The sequence below is a fragment of the Dioscorea cayenensis genome, chromosome 9, assembly GCF_009730915.1.
Source record: "Dioscorea cayenensis subsp. rotundata cultivar TDr96_F1 chromosome 9, TDr96_F1_v2_PseudoChromosome.rev07_lg8_w22 25.fasta, whole genome shotgun sequence".
In the NCBI taxonomy this organism is placed as follows: Eukaryota; Viridiplantae; Streptophyta; class Magnoliopsida; order Dioscoreales; family Dioscoreaceae; genus Dioscorea; species Dioscorea cayenensis.
The window spans coordinates 20,252,064-20,271,403 of record NC_052479.1 but is presented as its reverse complement, the minus strand read 5'-3'; the positions used below and the strand labels follow the sequence as shown (position 1 = coordinate 20,271,403).

At 43.5% G+C, this 19,340-nt stretch overlaps 1 non-coding gene across 1 annotated transcript; it reads left to right on the top strand.

The window, feature by feature from the left end:
* The first annotated feature begins 3,634 nt into the window (after positions 1 to 3,634).
* LOC120269795 lies at positions 3,635 to 3,741 on the top strand. Its single transcript, XR_005539430.1, has one exon. It is a non-coding gene; the product is annotated as a small nucleolar RNA R71 (small nucleolar RNA).
* The last annotated feature ends 15,599 nt before the right edge of the window (positions 3,742 to 19,340 follow it).

Here is a 19,340-nt window from a genome sequence, read left to right as displayed (position 1 = left end):
GCTATGTGAGCATATATCAATCAAAAACAATTGAAAGGATGTGTGCACTATGAAACTCTCCCCCACACTTAAGATGTACATTGTCCCCAATGTACACATGCAAGCTCACTCAAAATGTATATCATTCAAAAGCAAATGTGGGAGAAGCGATCAAAACAATATTCCCCTGACTCCAAGTGTTGCGTTTGATGAAGCTAATTCCATGGGATTAGTGTTCCAACGGGTTGTGAAGCTCACACGGCCAAGTGCCTAAGCACCTTGGCCGTGCCCATGACTAAGTCTCAAATTCCCATGATGACAACACCATCTACATGCATACACGAGGGGGTTCAGTGAAGCTCAATAATAACAAAATAACTCGAGTATATATAAAAGATAAACAATGAATGCAACTCAAGATGCAAAATGAAAATAAACACAGAAGGAGAATCCTTTGAGTGAACAAGTCTATAATTAAAGATTGCAAAATAAGAAAAATGCAGAAAAAAATAAAGTCAAATGTCAGTGTCGCGCTCGGGGTCCGGTGCTGCTGTTGGTGAAGATGAACATGGTGGGTCCACCGGTGTCAGGATAGGGGATGAGGATACTGGAGGAACTGAGGGGGCCTGAGCAGTCCTCGGCCTCAAGACAAATGATGAGGCGACGTTTCGCTCTATGATCTACTGTAATACGTCGAAACGTGCCATGAACTCTGTGTACTGAGTGGTTTGCGTAGCCCTAATCTCTGCAATCTCGGCTTGCGCCTCAGCTACCTCTGTCCGTATCACTCCCAAAGCACTCTCAAGCCTCTCAAAGCGATCCTGAGCTCGAGATGGTGAAAACATATGCACGGGGGGTGGTTCTTCTGCCACTGGAGGTGCCTCAGTCTCCATCGGTGCTGGCTGAGGCTCGGTAGCGGGTTGATATGCCCCGGCTTCGTCATCCTCATCCTCGGCTATCTATAGAGCTGGTAGCACTAGAGCAAAAACCCCTATTCGAACCCTGCAGACCATGCCCATCAACCTCATCGTCTCTAGGCTCGGGGGAGCAGGTATACTCGTCTTCTCGGCCCCACGAATCGAATCCAAGAGACCCATGCCCAGCACTAATCTCGTAATGTAGGGGCCCGAGAAGATCGCTCCTAGTCTAGCATAGTGCCCCTGATATCTGATGTACTCTTCCATGATGTGCCCTAAGTGAATCGGTGCGCGCTGCACCATTGAGTACAAATACAGTAATTCTTGTCGGCTCAGAACACCAGTTCTATCACCACGGGCATTCACCGACCTACTCATGATGCCATGTAAATAACTGTATGCAGGTCGGGAAAGGCACGTGGCCTTGGACACCCCCGGCTCGTACTGACCTTGACCACATAGCACTCTGTAAGCTCTCTGCGGGGTCAAGGTTCCAGGATAATCAGTCGGTAACTGAGCGTACTCCTCCGTATCTGTGAATGCCTCCTCATACAAGCCAAGTCGTACTGAAAACTGAGTAACGCTCAAGGTATGTTGGTGTCCAAATACTCTGAAGTGAATGGTGTCCAAACTGTCTAAGCTCGCATAAGATCTGTCAAACTCAAATGATGATAGCACCTCCTTTGTAAACTCTCGGATGGCTGGCTCTCTAATCTTAAATAACTGCCGCAAATCACCTGCTGAAACGAGATCCTCGACCTCATCAGCGAACTCATATCCCTGCTATAGATCTCGTAGTATAGTCGTGTCCAGGAATCGAGTCTGTCCGAACCGGAGTCTCGACAAGCGCTCATAGCGAACTTGATGCTCTGGAATAGCAAAACTCATGCCCTCAGGCTCAGGGGATGACTCACGCGGCATCTTATCAGCTTGCTTCTTCGACCGAGGTGCCATAATCTGCAAAACTTGAAACAAAATCGATCAAACAAGTTGATAAAATAATGCTGCAGAAATCCACATTGTCGTATGGAATTTCCGCACGCCCGTTTGGAACCACGCGGCGTGAAAACCGCACGGCCGCGCTTCAAAAATCCAAAAATACAACATAAAAATACTTCTACTTCGTTATAAGCATAAATCATCTTTCTAATTGAAGAAATGCAGCATTATGAACAAGATTAATCGATGAAAAACATGAATTGGTAAAGAAAATGATAAATAGGGCTTACCGACGAGATGGAATGAGAAAATGAGGAACCGGCCGGAAAACCACGAAAAAATCATACCAAATTGGCGCTATGGAGTCGGAGACTGATGTGAGAATGTTCCAAACGTAAAGAGGAAGTGAAGATGGTGAGAAACTGATCTTCGTTAAAAAGAACTCGTGCCCCTTGGTGTTCTGTGCATCCACACGGGCATGTGGAAAATACCCACGCCCGTGCGATTCATTACAAGAGAGCCACAGGGGTGCACACACGCCCCTGTGCGCTCTCAGGAAAACACTCCTTCGACTCTGTCTGCTCTCGCACGGGCATGTGGAAAATACCCACGCCCGTGCGTCCGACCCACAAAGACAGCCACACGCCCCTGTGTTTTCTTGGGATAGAGAGAACTCCTCTACAGAGTTTTGCACGGGCGTGTGGAAATTACCCATGCCCGTGTGTAATTCACAAGGTCACCCACATAGGCGAGTCCACGTCCCTGTGTGCTCTCAGGATAATCTGTCCAATTTTGCAGGAATTCACACGCCCGTGCGGAAATTACCCACGGCCATGTGACAGTCGCATGGTCGTTCATCCCCTTGGTCATTTTTCAATCTAGAGGGATAAGGGATTCTTGGCTTGAAAGGTGGGGGTGCCACCTCTTTCTCTTTTCTTGTCCCCTCCTCTACCTCTATAACCTTGGGTGCGTGTTCTTTTAGCTTCTCACTCGGAAGCCTACCTTCAACCTCACGACCATTTCTCAAAGTGATCGCCTTCACGTGCTCTCTAGGATTGGTCTCTGAATTGCTCGGCAAGCTTCCATGTGGCCTTTCAGAGAGAGACGTCGCAATTTTCCCCACCTGATTTTCAAGGTTATGCAAAGAGACGGTGTGGTTGCGAAGTGTAGAATCGACTCATTCAAACATTGTATTTGCTGATTGTATAAATCTCGTCAAGTGCTTCTCTAGGTCAGTCATTCAGGTTTCCAAACCTGAGACTCTGTTTTCCACCTGAGGGGCTTGTTGTTGTTGTTGTTGTTGGAAACCCGATGGCCCCATGGCCTTTTGTGGACCCTGATTACTCCATGAGAAATTGGGATGATTCTTCCAACCCGAATTGTAGGTATTGCTATATGGGTTTCCTTGAGGTCTCATGCTATTAACTACAAAATCAACGTTCTCCACCGAAGAACCATCACCAATAGAGATCGGGCAATCGGAGGGAGCATGTCCTCCACCACACCCGTTGCAATTAGTCACGGCCGCCACTCTATTTGAAGTTAGAAGATCTAACTTCTTACTCAAACTCTCCACTTGAGCCACCAATGAAGTTACCGCATCTATCTCATGGAGACCGGCCACTTTCTTCTTCTCCCTAGCATTCCATTAGTAGCTGTTTAACCATATTTCTTCAATCAACTGACGGGCGTCATCGAGGGTCTTGCTACCTAAGTTACCTTCTGCTGCCGCATCCAAGAGTTGCCTTGTACTCGTGTTTAAACCATTGTAAAAGATTTGAACAATCATCCACTCAGGGAATCTGTGTTGCGAGCACTTCCTCAGGAGCTACTTGAACCTTTCCCATGTCTCGAATAGAGACTCCAATTCCAACTGAACAAAGGATGAGATCTCGTTCCTAAGCTTTGCTGATTTTTCGGGAAGGAAATAACAGGCTAGAAAAGCTTCTACCATCTCCTCCCACATGGTAATTGACGCTCTAGGTAACGAGTGTAGCCACTGCTTCGCTCTCCCCTTTAGGGAAAATGGGAAGGCTCTCAACTTGATGGCATCATCTGTCACTCCGTTTATCTTTAGCATATCACACACCTCGAGAAAACTCTCTATATGACTGTTTGGATCCTCATCGGCCAAACCGTTGAACTGTGCGGATTGCAGCAACATGTGGATGAATGCAGACTTCAACTCAAAGTTCTGAGCTGTAATCAGGGACGCACAATACTAGATTATGTCCCCAACACTGAAAGGTCTGGCATAATCGGATAATGTTCGATGTTGCTCATTCTGTTCTGACATGTTTTCAGATTCTTCTACTTCCAAATCAGCTGGATTAGACTATTCTTGCACAGGCTCTATCCCTTTTCTTCTAAGTGTACTGACACGTGCCCGAATATGCGTGTAAACCGCAAGTGCACGGGTGTCGAAGTAATAATTAGACCGGTGAGTGGGTAGTCGAATCCACAGGGAACATGGCTACTAGTACTAACTTCTTCTCTGCTTTCTAACCTAATGATAAATGGAAAGGTGTGGTGGTCTAATGTACGAAGAAGTGAATACCAGAGACGAATATGCAAGGGTTAAATTGATGGAGATCTCAATCAGTAAAAGTGGGGTATTCGGGCAATGCTCCCCCTAGGATTCAGGTATTAGATACCGAATAAGCAAAATGTTTCTATGATGAGTAAGTTAAGTCATGGAAATGCAAATATAATCGGATCCGGCCTCCCGATCACCGATACTAGTCCCCTACGAGGTCCCGGTGGAGAAATCGCTCAATCTCAACACCTCACACCACATATGACTGCAAAGCACTCTAGGGATTCCAAGAGGTGTATCCGATTTCTAAAGATTGATCCAACCCTAATTCCCGGCGAAGGATCCTAACCCCCTACAAGGTCCCGGCGGAGAAATCTCTCAATCTCACGCCTCACACCAAATATGGTTGCATAGAGCCTAAGGAATGGTGATAGAATACACTCAATCGAAAGGGAGAGGGGACACTCCACTATCTCATGACTCACCCTCTTAATCCTCTTCAATCTTCAAGTTCTAACTCTAATGGAGACCTCTCTCACATCAAAGTAACAAATCATGCAAATCCAATCAACCACAAGGATTAATTAAACAAACAAGCAATGAGAATACAAGATTAAAACTTAATCAAACTCGGATTAAATAGAAACACTAAGCAAATCCATAAAAGATGAGAATCCTAGGGTTCACAAGCCCAAATACCCTCTAGTGTTTTGGCTCTCCATGGAGCAATATACAAAACACATCATCAATGAATGAAAGTACATTAAAACCATAGAAATAAACCCCCTTATATATGAACTGATGGCCTTTATGGAGAGCTTCGACGTCTTGAAGGACCCACTCCGAAGCTAGGTTCACCGGTGGCTTCCTTGATGCTATGACGGAGGTGGAATCGATCAAAGTTGGTGACGAAGCGCCTCCAAAGGCGCAAAGACCTCCTCTCCAAACCCTAGCCATCTCACCCCTCAAGAGCCGCACAAAAGGTGAGAAAGAATAGTCCAAAACGGCTATTTATAGGCCTTAGATCGCGTCTGTCATGTGCCCTCACGTGCCTGTGTGGATTTTCCACGCGCCCGCGTGGGCTGCAAGAATTTCCACGCGGGCGCGCAGAATTTCCACGCGTCCGCGTGAACAGTAATTTTGCTACAATACTTCTATAGTGAAATTACTACAGTACTTTCACAAAACGCGATCCGAACACTCTTCTCTTAAGGCCACACGTCCGGACACACATCCATGTGGTAGGCTATAAAACTTTTCTTCATCGACGTATCTTTGAGAGGTCTTACAATCTTCAGAAAGAGAAGGAATATGAAGATCTGGCTGCCTTTGTGCCCTTCCAAATAGTGAATTGACTTGAATCGCTTGGAAGTTGGCACACATCTCACGCTTATGAACCGCTCTCGTGTCTTGGTCCTTGAATTGAACAAGAACTCCCAACATTGTGTCTTTATGCCCATCTTTTGCTTCTTTTTCACTCTTCCATAAAGGCATTCAAACCTATATGCGTAAAAAGAACACGAAATCACGATGCATGCCAAAACATATATATATATGATACTACTCCGGCACTTATCGGGGTAACGTGGGTGACACACCGAAGCGGTAGACCAAGCTGGGTTGGAAGGGGTTGGTGAGGTCGAGGTACAGAGCATCCTTTCCCTCCGATGTGATTTGATTCTGCCTCAGGTTCGCCCATGGTTCTTCTGCGGCCGTAATAGAGTGAATATGGTCTAAGGGATGACCTTCGATGAGGGCATGGTTGTGCGTGCAACAGAGTGAAGCGTTGAGGTGATCATAGTATCTAGGGTTTTAATCGTGGTTAGCCCGTGCAGTGTCTAAATGTAGATGTTTTCATGCATATGCTCGCATTCACTTGCATGTATTTTTGTGAGGTTTGATGCCCATTTTTGCATGACTTAATCGATCTATTATGCGCCATGCGAGGAATTTTCCTACTACCCCCACTACTACCCGAGTATGGGGCCATATCTCGATTATGCTGATTGGATTGTTTTGGAGTGCTTCTTGCCCGATTTCTACCTTTCTCGCGAGTATAGATGCTGTATGCACCCACGTGTGGATGTGAATCTGGGGTTTTGGGTGCCATACGGCCACTCACGACCTGTACTCAGGGAGGCCACCAGCTCTGAGGGCGAAAAGGGGACTTTTGGCTGGCCTTTTCTTGGCCGACTTTGGGAGAGCACTTGGGAGTTTTGGGGACCTTGGGAAGGAGAAGAAGGGCAATGAAGCTAGAAGATCATCAAGCAAGGTCCAATATTCTCAAGGCAAGAAGGCAACATCATTTAAAGGGGAGCTCTACTACGATTTGAAGAAAGGAGACCCACGGCTAGAGGAAGCATCATTTGGCACTCCTTTGGTGGTCAAAGCATCATTCGGCATATTCTTCACCTCTCCTTCACCATTTCATCTAGGGAATGTCATTTATGCTTTTGTTTCATGTTTTGCTTGTTTGTATTGCTTTGTTGTGAGATGATGACACTAGACCCCAAGGCAATCGGGGTGTTGGTGAACCTTTGGGGGTTTATCATCGTATGTTGGATGATAACTTGTTAATTCCATGCTTGGGTGAATTTGAGATCTAATCCATTGTTTTCATGCTATGTGCTACACTATGAGAAATCCAGTGAGCTCTTTTATGAGTGATGCAAGTAGATGTGACTTGCATGTTTCGCATGTATTAGATCATGAATGGATTAGAAGGGATATTTGTATCATGACGGCGAGAAATTGGGTGTTTAGTAGCCATCCATGTAGGTTTAATCCGAAGAAGAGTAGGTTTATTCCTAAAGTGAGATTTCCTTGTACTTAATGCAATCGTAGGAATGTAGATTTGGAAGAAATTCCTATCTATGTTTGTATGGGATTAGGATTCAATCGCCGAGAAATTGGGGTTGTTCTAATCTTTCAAATCTCATGGTCCATTTTTACCCTTGCATCTTTTAGAGTCATCATCCATGTTTCATGATAACCCCTCAAGGGGATCAACATCCATAGGCCTTTGTATTATATACGACTTTGCTTGCTCATTGCTTGTGCTCTCTAATTTGTTCATAACCTGTTTTTAGTTTTTAATTGCTTTTTAGTAGAGGTAAAAATCCATCATTTTGAGATCTTAGGCCAGATAATAGCTCGAGAAGGAGTAACAGGGAGACTCCTAGCCCCGTGGAATACGATCCCCGTGTCTTCACCACGAGGGTATTACTGGCAATCCCCATACACTCTGCGGGAAGCAATCAAGTTTTTGGACGTTGTCGCGGACCTTTAAGGAATTAGTGGAAACTTTTTAGATTATTACTCTAGCCATTTATCTTTTTATTTTGTAAATATTTGTCTTTTCTATGTTTTCTTTTACCCCCTGGTCCAGTATTTATTTATTTTTCTTTCTTAATTGTTTTCTTTTGTTAGCTTATTGGATTTTTTAGTTTTACATGTTGACAAAGGGCTATGGATTTTCAAGAACCATTGTTGGCCTCAAAAATTTTGCACTTCAAGAAAAGATATTTCTTGCTATACAAGAAAGTCAAGGTTACAATCCATACGGGAAGGGTGACCAAAGTTCTTCAACACATCATCATACTCAACAATGGGATTACCTCACCAAGGATTGCTACTAAGAACCCTCTTTTCAAAATCAGGGCATTACCAACCTCCGCTGACCGTAGAAACAGCTTAATCGTTGAGATTAATACAAGATGGTGTTTCTAGTATGAGGTATCGCGGATGCCGAACTTGAAGCTATGGATGCCAAAAATTTTAATGCTCAACAATCTCTTCAAAGTGTGGAAAACAAGATGGGAGAATATTCCAAAGAATCAGTCAAATTGCCATCATCTAGTAGAAGCTCCTAACTGAAAATGGCACAAAGAGATGAAGAGAAAATCAATGAGATTGTGGTGGATGCTCATATTGAGGTGTTGAAGGTGGAAGAAGCAAAATGATGTAGCATCAATACCTTTTGAGCAAATGTTAGAGTTTCACCTCAATGTGCAAATTGAAGAAGAAAAGGGGAGGATGGCACATCATTGTCATGAAAACATGTAAAGGAAGTAGAAGAAACTCAATCGACCACGTAGAAGATGCTACTTGCCTTAACATAGATTTTTCCATCCATTTATCAATTTTAGTCAAGTGCAAAAACAAAATTCAGATTGTATTTGAAGATGTGGGAGGAAACCAATGTCATCCTTGAACCCACCAATGCCGGGCTTGGACAATTCCTCAACCAAAACTTTTCCTTGGCCAGAGCAAAATGTTATGGGCACTTGAAGTTCATCACACCATGGTTGAGATTCGGATAGGATGTCAGCCACCAATTGTTCCACCTATGCAAAGCTTCATGAGTTCTCAGCAAACTTGTTCCCTTGGAAGCCCAAGCAACTCAATTTGATGATCCAAGGCAACTTTCCATGAGTCGAGGAAGAAAAATGTGGGTAGGAGGTTGAGGCGTAGTCCATGACCCACCATGCCGAGCTTAAACAACTCTCGATTAAAAGCTTTTTCCTTGGGAGGCCCAAGCAACTTTGTGGTGGGGTACTAAAAGGAATTCTTGTCAGGACCAAAGTAGAAGTGGGGAGGAGGTCCAAACCAGCCTAAGGATCCGTCAAGTTTTGATCGCAACTCTGCCTAAGCTCTTGCCGTGGAGGCAAAGGTAACTCATTCTGGCTTTAATTTAATACCACCTGAGGTATGTTTCGTATTTATTGGTGGTTCTTATGTGCAACTTCTAGTCGGGATGAACACACCATTTTCAAGTCTCATTAGGGTAAGAAAAAGGTACGTCAGGCTTGTGACGTTAAACAAGCGCTTCTTGGGGAGGCAGCTAGCATTGAAGTGTTTTCTTGCATTTTGTACTTTAGGTCTTAGTTCATTTCAATTTTCGTATTTCTTAGACTTGCTTGTGCTTGAATAAGTTCATGCTCACTCACTTGGCACATTGTTCATATCAATTTAATTGTGGTGTGTTGTGCAACTTCTTGAGAAACTCATGTTTAGGTGTCAATTCATGCTCTAGATCATCGCTTTTATTCATTTCATTCATTTTTGGAGAAGTCTTTGAACTTGATATTTCATTTTTACATCATTTGAAGAAGGATTTTGGGGTTTAGAGAAAAAATTATAGTCATGCGGCCATCCATAACCCGTATGGAGGTCATGCTGCGCCATTTGGGGCACCAAATGTAGCCCCTCTGCCTGACATACATTTCTATCGGCATACGGGCTCTCGGACCTCATCCAGAACACCCAAGAGAAAGCTTCTCAGGGTTACACAACCCCCATCACAGGACGTATGGGAGGGCCGTATGGCTCGGTTCTAGCTCATTTAACCCTCTCTCTCTTTTCTCTCTTCTCTTTCTTCCATTCTCTTCTTTTCTCTCTTTTTCCACCGATTTTTCTCTTCTTTCTCACTCATTTCTTAGCCAAATCTCCTCATTTTTCTCCTAAATCTTCTCCTCATCCATTTGAGACGTCAATCTAGTAGTTTTCCTCAAGTTTAACGCTAGTTTTCTCAAGATTTCGTCGGTATGCTTTTTCAATGCCCTAGTTTTATCTTTTTCATTTCTTGGGCATTCTTGGAGCTTTTGTGTGGAATTTCTTTAACATTTTCCTTGGTTTGTATGGTGTGATTTTTATGGATGAAGTCTCCCTTGAATTTATGTAAACCTTTTTTAAATTTTCAAGTTTTTGGGAGGTTCTTTCGTACGAATGAGCATAATTCATACTGCCCTCCCACTACGGCCGTATGGACACGATACATCATATTTTTCATTGTTTCTTCATCCCATGTACTAAGTTTTGAATTATATTGGATTCCTCTATGCTTGATTGGGTTTTTCATGTTTCTTAGGAATGTTGTGGATGAAGAAATTGACAATCAACCATGGAGTGATATTTGCACCACATGGGTGACCACATGGAACAAGTTGTCATGTTGTGATGAGAGACCTAATTCTAAGGACAAGGATAAGCATGGAGACTTTATTTTATTGTTTAGACTTTATTTTCTAGTTTTTGTGTTCTCTTTGTATTTTGTTTTAGTTTTTGCGTGATTACTCCCCATCTCTCATTTGTAAATTTTTGCGGAATGATGATGTTCCCTTTTTGCCTCAGCAGGCATTGAGAGAATTTGGTGAGCTTCCCTAGTTCTCAATGGAGGTCGGACGAGACATGTATTGCTCACCGCACCTTTTGTCAAGTCATACCTCACGGAGAGCACAAGTTGAACCGGGGAGTTCGTTTTCACCCTTCTTTATTATTTGCATTGCTTCATCTTGCATGTTTTGCATAATTAGTGTACATTGAGGGCAATGTACAACACTAAGTGTGGGGAGGGCAATGTACAACACTAAGTGTGGGATGGGTGTATTTCATGTATTAGGATCATTTGCTACATGCTAGTGTTACCTATGATGGCTTTTGTTCATTCTTTGTAAGATTCTTTTTAGCTTGGACTAATGATTGATGTGAGTTACTTGTTTCTATGCTTTATTGAATCTTGTTTTTACCCCTAGTATTGTCATGTGCACCGATTTTTGTCGATGCCCTGGGAATAGCCAATGTGACTACTCTCTAACTCTCTTGTATGGGTAACACACTACTTTGAGTACTTGGCCTTAGAACACTAAGTTCTTTCCTTCAATGTACTCTTAAGAACTTCTAAGTCTTGTTGAGCTAATCCTAGTTTTGTGTCATGTAGAGTACTTTGAAGATGTGATCTAGGGTGAATGTGATGAAATGAATTAGAAAAATAGAAAAAGAGTTTATGTCAGATTCCTCCTCACTGGAGCATGAATCGCCTATGTAGATCAGAATCGAGTAGTTGGGTGGCTCTGTGCTCTAACCAGGCATATGCACCCTCCAGAAAGATTTCAAAATGATTTTCTTGCAGTCTACGTTAGTCCGACTCGGAAAAAAAAAAGAATGATGAAATGAAAATAAAACCTAGTGATCTTTTTGAGTACCTACCAAAGGTGTTGAGTAGAAAGTGGACTTAGTTTCAAGGTATAGAATTAGAAGGATCTTATTTGGCCATTGAAGTAACACTTAGTAGTTTAAGACTTAGTATTCTTTGTAAGTGGAGTGATTAGCATCTAGAGCTATACTGATTGAAGTCCTTAGGCTAGACCAGATCAGGGCATATGAGATATAAGATTCACTTTCTACAGCTAGTACATATAAGGGTGAGAGCAGGATATTTTTTTATTATGCTTATTGACTATGACTCAATATCTATGTATCATTGTCCATTGCTTTTGGAGTCTTATATTTACTTGATGCCGAGGTAAATGCATTTAGCCACTTCTAGTCTCTTTGTTTTTCATGAGTTGTTTGCTTGGGGACAAGCAACGCTTAAGTGTGGGGATATTTGATAAGTGTCTAAATGTAGTTGTTTTCATGTATATATCGTATTCACTTCGCATGTATTTTTGTAAGGTTTGATGCTCGTTTTGCGCTTAATCATCTATTATTTGCTCTGTAGGGAATTTCATACTACCCCCATACTACCCATTATGGGGGCCGTATGCATTGTAGCAGCGGATTGGTTTGGAGTGTCTGCCCAGATTTCCATACTACCAAGTATGGGGGCTATATGCACCCGCATGGATCACCGCAATCCGTAGCTCTTTTATTAGTGATGCATGTAGATGTGACTTGCTCGCATGTATTAGATCTTGAATGGATTAGAAGTGGATACTTGTATCATCATGCTGCAGAAATTGGGTGTTTAGTAGCCCTCCATGTAGGTCTAATCCATTGTTTATCTAATCTCTCCTCCGGGACATGTATAGGCATAGTTGACCTTAGATTTGGGACTATGTATTTAAGGGATTTCACAACTCACCATTACCTTGATTAGGGAAGCATAATAGAGGGTTCTTGCACTTGAACGATTGTCCTAGGCGGAGCATTATCCGAGTACCCCATCTTTATCGATTGTCTTACCTCCCTCCTTTACTTGTGCTCTCTCTTACTTGTTGCTTTTACTTTTTGAGAATTGAATCATTGTAACACATATCACTCACTGATTTTTCACATAGCTAAGAGCGGATTAGTGCTTTTATTTCCTACTCCCACGTGGATTCGATGCCCGCTCATTCGGGATTATTACTTCGACAAACCCCGTGCACTTGCAGGATATACGCAAGGGGATCTTGTCACAACGCGACCTCGAGTCGAGCCAGATGCTCGTGAGCTCGAGTGGAAGAAGTCTCAAGATCGGCCGATCTGCCGGAGTTGCCCTCGGTGACTATTGGTTTCGGCTGCGGTGGTGCTTCCGTAGCCTCAACAGCTCCCCCATCATCCCCGGATGACGATTCTACTAATGCATATCCGCCCCCTAGCCCCTGCACGCCTCACCATGCCCATTCAAACGGAGAGTAGCCAAACCCAATGGCGCGGACTATCGACTCTCTCCTCGCCTCTAGCGAGCGGATAAGACCCATCTTGAACAAAAGACGAGTGATGTAGGGTCCACGCAAAAAAATGCTCCCAATCGCCAATATTTACTCGATGATGAAACTAGTCGGCAACCATATATCCTAAGTGAAGAGGGACTCCATGGACCATTGAGTGGAGGTACAAAAAGATCCGTCTGCCAAAGTGAACAAGTACCATCCCCCGACCGTCACGCGGACCGCTAAGAACAGCATGGATGTACCTATGTGCCGGTCGAGTAAGCAATTAGGCCTTAGACTGGCCTGCGGAATATTGACGACCACCGCATAGATCATGGAAGACTGGCCCGGAGTAAGATTATAAGGATAATCGGTGAGGAGCTTAGTGTACTCGATAGTATCGGCATAGTTACGATCATATAATCGGGAGACATATCAAGAACTAGGGTCAAAGACATCCCTATGCGGCTGACCAAAAGCGTGGAAACAAATGGCATTGGAAACGTCAAAATTGATATCAACTATGTAACGATCAAAAGAAAATGAGTCAAGAACTTCCAAGGTAATATCTCGCTTGACGGGCTCCTGCATGGAGAATAATCGGTCCCAACCCCTCACACTAACAAGTGCTCGACCTCCTCAAGCAAGACTCAATGTCCTCTAGTGCATCGATCGATAAAACATGGTTGTCCAATCTTCAGGTGCTGGAGATGCTCAAACCGCTGCTAATGAACGGGGTCAGGAAATTCAATTACCGGTGGTGTGATTGGCTCCCTATCATGGCAAGAATGTTTTTGGGCTAACCTCTTGGTCCGTGGTGCCATAATCTGCGAAGAAAGCACTTGAAAACATCAGTTCGGCATGAATACAGTGAGACTAGGCACCACATGTGCAAGAACAGTGAGCTGGGGAAAAGCAGGCCAGCGGCCTTTGTTCCACCCGCGCGGGTCGCGTGGGACAGCCACGCTCCCGCGTGGATGCATGCTTTCGGCTCTATCCGGCGAGCCACATCGGGCAGCGCGGGCTGCGCCTGCGTCGCCCGCGCCACGCGCGGCCAGCGTGGGCGCGCGGGCGCTGGGCCCCGGCGCCACCGCGAGCCGCTGGGCGTCCACGGGGCCCAGACCACGCGGTCGCGTGGTTGGGCGTGTTGCTCCGCCAAGGGCCCGCACGCGTCCCTGCGTGACCTAGCAGCCGGCCCGCGATCGGCGTGGGCACGCCCGAGCGACCACGTGGACACCGGACTCGGAGTTTCGACGGAGTTGGGCTCCTATGCCTCATGCAAATCATTCACATACATTGAACAAGTTTCTAGCATGATTCCCCTATGAGAACTATCATAAAAAAATACCATGAAAACTCCATGAAAATGACCTTGAAGAACATGGAAAGGGTGGAAGGGAGTGAAGGCTTACCGGAGCAAATCGGAGAAGAAAAACTTTTGTGTAAACTCGGCAAATTACCTCTAATCCTCCAAAGAGTTGAAAACAATTTGTTTTAGAGATCAAAACTTGACTTTTAGAGGAGTGCAAGGTGGAAGATGAAAGGGTTCTTTGAAAAATGGAAGATGATGAATAGTGCCTTTATATTCTTATAGGCACATGGGGGTGTGGATTTTTTCACACCCCCGCGTGGGTACTATACACGACAACGTGAAAATTCCATGTGGCCGTGTGGACCGCAAAAATTTACGTAGACAGTCCAGAAAGTCCCCGAAACTCCAAATTAACACCAATTTTTCAACATTAAACATCAAATTCACCCTAAACCATGTTATACACATAAACAACAATTCAAAGCACCGACAAAAAATTCCATGAAAACAACAGCGATCAACAAAATTAATCAAAACACACACTCATGAATTGATTTCTGCAGAATTTAAATTTTGAGTCTAAAAACAAATTTAAAGCTTGGGTTATCTCCCAAGAAGCGCTTGTTTTACGTCACTAAGCTTGACGTACCTCTTTCTTACCTTATGGAGCCTTGAAAAGAGTGTGTTCCTCCCGACTAGATATTGCATAGCTACTTCCTTTAAACCAAGGATCTAGTTGTCGGTGTGGAATATTAATTGGAGAGTCCAACCATCTTACTTTTGGCCTCCAAGGAAACAATTTGCGTTGGGAATTGTCCAAGCTTAGCACAGGTGGGTCATTGGATGGCTTCAGTTTCCTACCCACATCTTCTTCCCTTCCCAAAACATCTCTCTTGCATTGTATGAGTTGATCAATCCCAAAGAAAGATGCTTGTTCCATAACCTTAGGGTTTGGTTCTTCTAATGTATTTTCAACTTGAGAGGAGCATGACACTAGCAAATCCCCTTGAAAATTTTCTCGCTCACAAGCACAATCTTCTGTCACACAATCCAAAATCTAAAAATGATATTCAACTTCTTGCTTTTCATTTTCTACGCCAATGTACTCAATTTGCCCAATTTCTTCCATGTTATTCATGGCCTCATCATGTCCCGGAGATACTTACCTTGCTTGTCCAAATTCTTCTTTTTCTTTAGCAAGCATGTCCAAGATCTCTCCTAATTGATGCTCAATGTTTTTGATGGAGATCTCATGACAACTTAATGTGGCCTCAATATTTTGGAAACGGGCATCGATTGCTTCAATAAATCTCGGTAACACTCTTTCCAACCGAAGTACATCTTCTTCAAGCTTCTCATCTAGCTGAAATTCTTCTTGAGGTGCTTCTCATTGCTGTCCATTAATATCCCACAAAAGGTTTAGGTAGCTCCTTTGATTTGGATGATAGTTGATGCGATATGGATTGTGTTGTTGATGAACATTGACAAATTGATCAATTTTTCTAGTGAGAGCATCAACCTGAAAATATAAATCTACAACTGGATTAATCGTCATTAAAGTTCCATGCAATAAAAAGTAAATAAGACAAAATAAAACAAAATATAATGGCGGAAGAAGATAGAGTGAAATTGATGAAAACAAAATAAAAACCGATGAGAAAGATAGAAGAAAAAGAAAGTGTGGAATAGAAAAATAAAATTAAAAAGATAAATAGCTAGAGCAACAAAGTCCTAGCATTCCTAGTATCCTGTTCCCCGGCAACGGTGCCAAAAACCTGGCACGTCCGAATATGCGTGTAAACCGCAAAGTGCACGGTTGTCGAAGTAATAATATACCGGGTGAGTCGGGTAGTCGAATCCACAGGGAACAGGGCTACTAGTACTAACTTCTTCTCTGCTTTCTAGCCTAATGATAAATGGAAAGGTGTGGTGATCTAATGTGCGAAGAACTGAATACCGGAGATGAATATGCAAGTTTGAAATGGATGGAGATCTGAATCAGTAAAAGTGGGGTATTCGGTCAATGCTTCACCTAGGATTCAGGCATTAGGTATCGGATAAGCAAAGTGTTTCTATGATGAGTAAGTTAAGTTGTGGAAATCCAAATATAATCGGATCTGGCCTCCAGATCACCGATACTAGTCCCCTACGAGGTCCTGATGGAGAAATCGCTCAATCTCAGCACCTCACACCACATATGACCGCAAAACACTCAAGGGATTCCAAGAGGTGTATCCGATTCCTAAAGATTGATCCAACCCTAATTCCCGGCGAAGGATCCTAACCCCTTACAAGGTCCCGGCGGAGAAATCTCTCAATCTCATGCCTCACAGCAAATATGGTTGGATAGAGCTTAGGGAATAGAGATAGAATACACCAATCGGAGGAGAAAGGGGATGCTCCCTATCTCATGACTCACCCTCTCAACCCTTTTCAATCTTGAGATTCTAACCCTAATGGAGAACTCTCTCTCACCAAGGTAACAAATCATACAAACCAAACAACCAAAAGATCAATAAGGCAAGCAAGCATTAGACAATCAAGATTAAAACTTAATCAAACTCGGATTAAATAGAACCACTAAGCAAACCCACAAAAGATGAGAATCCTATGGTTCACAAGCCTAAATACCCTCTAGGGTTTTAGCTCTCCATGAAACAACATACAAAACACACCATCAATGAATGAAAGTACATTAAAACCATAGAAATACACCTCCATATATATGAACGGACGGTACGATAGAGAGCTTGACGTCTTGAAGGACTCTCTCCAAGCTTGGTCCACCGGTGGCTTCCTTGATGCTATGACGGAGGAGGAATCGATCAAAGTTGGTGATGAAGCACCTCCAAAGCCTCAAAGACCACCAAACCCTAGCCGTCTCACCCGTCAAGAGCCGCACAAAAGATGAGAAAGAATAGGGCAAAACAGCTATTTATAGGCCTTAGACTGCGTTTGTCACGTGCCGCCATGCGGCCATGTGGATTTTTCACTCGCCCGCGTGGGCTGCAGTAATTTCTATGTCTGGGCACACTCTTCTCTTGAGACGACATGTCCAGGCACATGTCCATGTGGTAGGCTATAAAACTTTTTCTTCATCAGCGTATCTTTGAGAGGTCCCCGCAATCTTCACAAAGAGAAGGAACATGAAGATGTGGTCGTCTTTTGTGCCCTTTCCAGCTAGTGAATTGATTTGAATCTTCTTAGAAGTTGGCACACATCTCCACGTTTATGAACTCCTCTTGTGTCTTAGTCCTTGAATTAAACAAGAACTCCCAACATTGTGTCTTTATAGCCTATCTTTGCTTCCTTTTTACTCTTCAAGGTATTCATAACCTATATGCATAAAAGAACACTAAATGCAGTATCAAGAAAGTAAAGAGTATCATCAATGTCAAGAGAATGACACATGGCTTTAGCAAGGTGGTATGTGAGTTTATCATTTCCAACCCTCAATGTCAACTCCCCGCCGTCCATGGCGATATATGCCTTGGAAGTGCGCAAGAATGGCCTCTAAAGTATCAAAAGTACATCCGCATCCTCATCGATGTCTAACACTACAAAGTCCATAGGAAAAAGTACTTATCCACCTTGACAAGTACATCTTCAATGATGCCCCTCAGATGCCTCACCGTTCGGTGCGCTAATTACAAAGTCATCCGAGTGGGCCTAGGATCTCCCAAGCCTAGCTTTTGAAAGATAGAATATGGCATGACGTTGATACTGCCCCCTTAGTCTGCCAATGCCATTTCTTCACCCAAATTGCCAATGTTGCACGGTATGATGAAGCTTCTCTGGTTTTTCTTCTTTTTTGGCATATTCTTTTACAAAACTACCGAATAAGAGGCATCTAAGATCACTGAAGCACTCTCCTCCAATTTTTGCTTGTTGGTCAATAAGTCCTTCAAGAATTTTACATACTTAGGCATTTGGGACAATGCCTCAACAAAGGGAATGTTGATATGGAGTTGCTTAAACAAACTCAGGAACTTCTTGTACTGTTCATCTCCTTGGTCATTCTTCAATCTAGAGGGATAAGGGATTCTTAGCATGAAAGATGGGGGTGCCACCTCCTTCTCTTTGCTTGCTCCCTCCTCAACCTTTATGACCTCAGGTGCATCTACATTGTGCTTCTCACTCAGAAGCCAACCCTCAACCTCATGACCACTTCTCAAAGTGATCGCCTTCACATGCTCTCTACGATTGGTTTTGGTATTACTTTGTAAGCTTCCTTGTGGTCTTTCCAATAGAGACTTCACAATTTGCCCCACTTGATTCACAAGATTGTGCAAAGAAGCTGTGTGGTTGCAAAGTGTACCCTTGATTGATTGAAACCTTGTATCCGATGATTGCAAAAATCTAGTCAAGGTCTTCTCTAAATCGGTCATTCAGTTTTCCAAGCCTAAAACTTAGTTCTCCATGTTTGGTGCTTGTTGTTTTTCGAAACCCAGTGGTGCAATGGCTTTTTATTTTCATTGGTTGGTCCATGAGAAATTTGGATGATTCTTCTAACCCGGATTGTAGGTGTTGCTGACAAGGTCCCCTTGCTTATATCCCGCAAGTGCACGGGTTTGTCGAAGTAATAATCCCGGATGAGCGAGGTCGAATCCACAGGGAGTAGGTAGTAAAGACACTTAATTCGATTCTTAGCTATGTGGAATATCAACAATGATAAGTGTGGTAATGATTCAATTCTCATAAATTAAAAGCAACAAGTAAGAGAGCAAAAAGTAAGGAGGAGGCAAGGCAATCGATAAAGATGGGGTACTCGGATGATGCTTCACCTAGGATAATCGCTTCAAGTGCAAGAACTCTACGTTATGCTTCCTAATCAATGCAATGGTAAGTCATGGAAATCCTTACATACATAGTCCAAAAATATAAGGTCAACTATGCCTAACTCTATACATGTCCAGGAGGAGAAATCGAACAATCTCAACACCTCGCACTCGCATAGAGTTGCAATAAGCTCTAGGGATTCCAAGTGATAAATCTCTTGCTAGATTTAGACCTAACCCTTTGGTCCAGGCGGAAGGTCCCTAGCCATAATTAAGCCCTAGATACTAAGATCACCTCAACACTTCACTCCATTGCACGCGCAACAAGGCCCCAGCGGAGGTTCATCCCTTAGACCATTCACTCTATTATGGCTGTAAAGAACTCGAGGAATGGAGGTATGACACACGTCCGAATATGCGTGTAAACAGCAAGTGGATGGGTGTCGAAGTAATAATTACCCC